The sequence below is a fragment of the Thunnus albacares genome, chromosome 11 (genome assembly GCF_914725855.1).
Source record: "Thunnus albacares chromosome 11, fThuAlb1.1, whole genome shotgun sequence".
NCBI classification, from domain to species: domain Eukaryota; kingdom Metazoa; phylum Chordata; class Actinopteri; order Scombriformes; family Scombridae; genus Thunnus; species Thunnus albacares.
The window spans coordinates 34,556,258-34,560,667 of record NC_058116.1 but is presented as its reverse complement, the minus strand read 5'-3'; positions in this window follow the sequence as shown (position 1 = coordinate 34,560,667).

Here is a 4,410-nt window from a genome sequence, read left to right as displayed (position 1 = left end):
CAATGAAGTGAAAGTGAACGGTGATCCAGTGAGTAATTGATTTGATTTGTTTTCATCTTTGAGCGTTTGTGGGGGAAGCTGAAGCGGCTGCACCTGATTGGACAGACTGCGTCTCCTCTGTGAGCATTGTGCAGAGCGTTAAGCCTGAGCTCAGGAAACTGTACGCTGCCTGCGGCTCTCCTGTTGCTTAAACAGCCTCCTCGTTGTCATTTACTCTCACTCTCCACTGAGGGGAAAAAAGATGTCCAAAGCAGACAAACAAATGTGTTTTTCAGCAGCGAACAGATAAAGATTTGATCCCCGTCGCCCCCCGAGGAGGCGATTTGGATGTGAAAGGAGAATCGGGGACAGAGGAGAACCACAGGCAGTTATGAATGTGCGTTTGATTTCATAAAGCGACGGGGGGATCTGGATCACAGTGAGATGCTTGTTGAGCGCTCGCCCAGATGTGCGCCCGTTCAGACCGAGCGCATCAATGCGGCCCTGTTCGCCTTGTTCCTGGAGACACTGAGGGGCCCTGATCTGCACCTCACCCCAGGGGATGGCAGCGTGCCGCGGGAGCCCCGACAGGCCGGCCCCTGCAGCGCCGCAAGAGAGACAACAGCACAGAAAGCTGCAGAACACGCTGCAGGGAGAACGAGGTCGCCGACAGACAACCACCCTCATCTCAACGCCGGGCTGCATGTTCGGCTGCGACATGAGACAGAGATGGTGGAGATAACACCGAGACAAAAGAAAAGACTCACAAGAAAATGAAAGATCTTCAAGTGAAACATCTGAAGTACTGTAGCTGAAGTTCAAGCACTGTGAGCTGAAAGTGTCAGGAGAGGTGAAAGTCCTGCAAGAATTTAGAGACACTTCAGTTGTATAAACTGAAGGAGGGTGTTGTAGTAAACATCGTATGAACAGTGGAAGTTGTAGGATGTTAGAAGAGCTGAAGAAGTTTTTTATTGTTGCTCAGAGGTGAAGATCTGAGACCTGAAAGGGGCTGAAGTGTCAGTTTGGAAGATGAATGCAGTCTAAATATCAGTTGATGTGTTTGTGGTTCAGTTGAAGTGTCAGTGTGACGTCTGAAAGTACAAACCCAAAGCTTTAGAGACAAATACGAAGACCCAACATTTCAGTTCAGGTTCAGGCTCCAAAATTTGTTGAAAAAATACAAAAACAAAAAGAAGAAACATTATAATTTCAGTTAAAACCTGAATATTGTTGATAACAACATTACAGTAACAAACACATGAATTCAGGTAAAAACAACAAAAAAAAAAACAGATAAAAATCCAAAAATTTTGGGGAAAAAAACAACAAAAATGGTTAAAAGATACATTTCAGACAAGACGCTTAATTCGAACGCTGACATGAATTTAGGCCAAAAATTATAAGATTTGGATAAAAACTTCTACAACTACATTTAATTTAACTTTTAAATAACCTCAAAAAAAACGTCAGTACAAACTTTAGGTGGTGAAAGTAATCAAAAAATTTGGGTAAAAAAAAAACAAAAATTCAGGAATGACATTAAAGATTAAAGTTCAGTTAAAGCCTGAAACATTCTGGGAGAAAAACAATGTGAAAAGAAAAACAACAACAAAGATTTTGGAAAAACAAAAATCAAGATTAAAAACAGGAAAATTCAGGTAATGTTGGCACAAGATTGACAGAAAGATTCTGGTGTCCAGACATAATTATGAGTTATGAAGCCAAGTGGAGAAAATGAACGGACTAAATGTCCTTCTCAGTCCCTCCAACACAAATATAAATAATAAAACATCAATTGTGCTCACAATGGCTGATAACAGGCAGTAATCTGTGTCTGCTTGTAACACATTTCATGCTGTGACCCATATAATAAAAGTGATTTATGGAGTATGTTATTTAGCAGCATGTGACAGTGGATGGAAATCCCCCCGAGAGCCGAGAGCACCTACAGAGACTCAGTCACAAGGTCACAGCGAGGCGGCGCGATACACTCATTACTGGGAAACAGACTGTCAGTGACCATACAACACGCCAGCAACACGTATGATACAATATATTCAACAACAGTAACAGACTGTCAGTGACCATACAACACGCCAGCAACACGTATGATAAAATATATTCAACAACAGTAACAGACTGTCAGTGACCATACAACACGCCTGCAACACGTATGATACAATATATTCAACAGTAACAGACTGTCAGTGACCATACAACACGCCTGCAACACGTATGATACAATATATTCAACAACAGTAACAGACTGTCAGTGACCATACAACACGCCAGCAACACGTATGATACAATATATTCAACAACAGTAACAGACTGTCAGTGACCATACAACACGCCAGCAACACGTATGATAAAATATATTCAACAACAGTAACAGACTGTCAGTGACCATACAACACGCCAACAACACGTATGATACAATATATTCAACAACAGTAACAGACTGTCAGTGACCATACAACACGCCAGCAACACGTATGATACAATATATTCAACTACAGTAACAGACTGTCAGTGACCATACAACACGCCTGCAACACGTATGATACAATATATTCAACAACAGTAACAGACTGTCAGTGACCATACAACACGCCAACAACACGTATGATACAATATATTCAACAACAGTAACAGACTGTCAGTGACCATACAACACGCCAGCAACACGTATGATACAATATATTCAACAGTAACAGACTGTCAGTGACCATACAACACGCCAGCAACACGTATGATACAATATATTCAACAACAGTAACAGACTGTCAGTGACCATACAACACGCCAGCAACACGTATGATACAATATATTCAACAACAGTAACAGACTGTCAGTGACCATACAACACGCCAGCAACACGTATGATACAATATATTCAACAGTAACAGACTGTCAGTGACCATACAACACGCCTGCAACACGTATGATACAATATATTCAACAACAGTAACAGACTGTCAGTGACCATACAACACGCCTGCAACACGTATGATACAATATATTCAACAACAGTAACAGACTGTCAGTGACCATACAACACGCCAGCAACACGTATGATACAATATATTCAACAGTAACAGACTGTCAGTGACCATACAACACGCCTGCAACACGTATGATACAATATATTCAACAGTAACAGACTGTCAGTGACCATACAACACGCCAGCAACACGTATGATACAATATATTCAACAGTAACAGACTGTCAGTGACCATACAACACGCCTGCAACACGTATGATACAATATATTCAACAGTAACAGACTGTCAGTGACCATACAACATAATGATAAAATACTGTATAATAACACTTGACTGATATTAACTGCAACAACAAACAGGTTTATTTTGCGTGTTTCGGTTTCAGTCTGTTGGTCTTTGTGGTGAGGGTTAGCGTTAGCATTAGCGTTAGTATTAGCGTTATGTGGTTCTGGTTACAGCTTTGCTAGCTTGTTGTGCTACAAGTCACAAGAAGAACACATGTCCATAAATTGCAGACACATCCTTTAAGTTTCATTGTTGACAAAAGTTTCACTTTTTATTGTTGATTTTTTTGTTGATATACTGCTACTATTATGGAGAGATGATAACCAGTTTAAGTGAATAAAAATTCATTTCTACTAGAAGTGAACCTGTGCTCTTTACTCAAACACACACCGTCCTGCTGCCAGAAACACTCTCTACATGTGGATTCATCCACCGCTTGTTCCTATTTGATTTTGAAGCACTTCAGTCAACATCTGTTGTTTTTAAATGTTGCCACAAAAGACATGAAGACTGTAGAATAACAGCAGACAGCTGATCAGAAACTGCTCGTACTGATGGTTTTTTGATGGATTTGAAGATGACGTGTTGTGTTTCAGTGAGTTAACAGAGCAGAGTGTGATTGTTTATGGACAAATCAGATCCGTCATGTTACATGTTGGCATGAAAACCGAAAATAAAAAGGACCAAGAAGGGAACCCTGAGGAACCCCACGACTAACTACTGACACACTGTTAATGACATTAATGATAATGCTGCTCTGAGTCTGTGGATGTTGAGTTCTTCCATCTATGATCAAAAAACAAAACAAAACAAAAAAACTACTTTCATAAAAACAAAATACCCAAGCACCAAACATGCATTAAAGGTTTGAGCAGGACATCATGAAAACATAAAGATAATGTGATAAAAACATTTGTTATAAAAGAGCAAACACATCATCTAGTCACTGAACTGATCACCTGATCAGACCTGATACAGTGATTGATTGATCATCTCATCAGACATCACAATGTCAGAACAAAAAGCTGTTTCTCGTTATTACTGAGTGTCGTTTTTCTCGGTCAGAACTCTTCAGTTTATGTTTGATGTGTTTCCTGTTTGTTTGTTTTTCTCTTTAATAAAGAGAAGATACATCTCAGA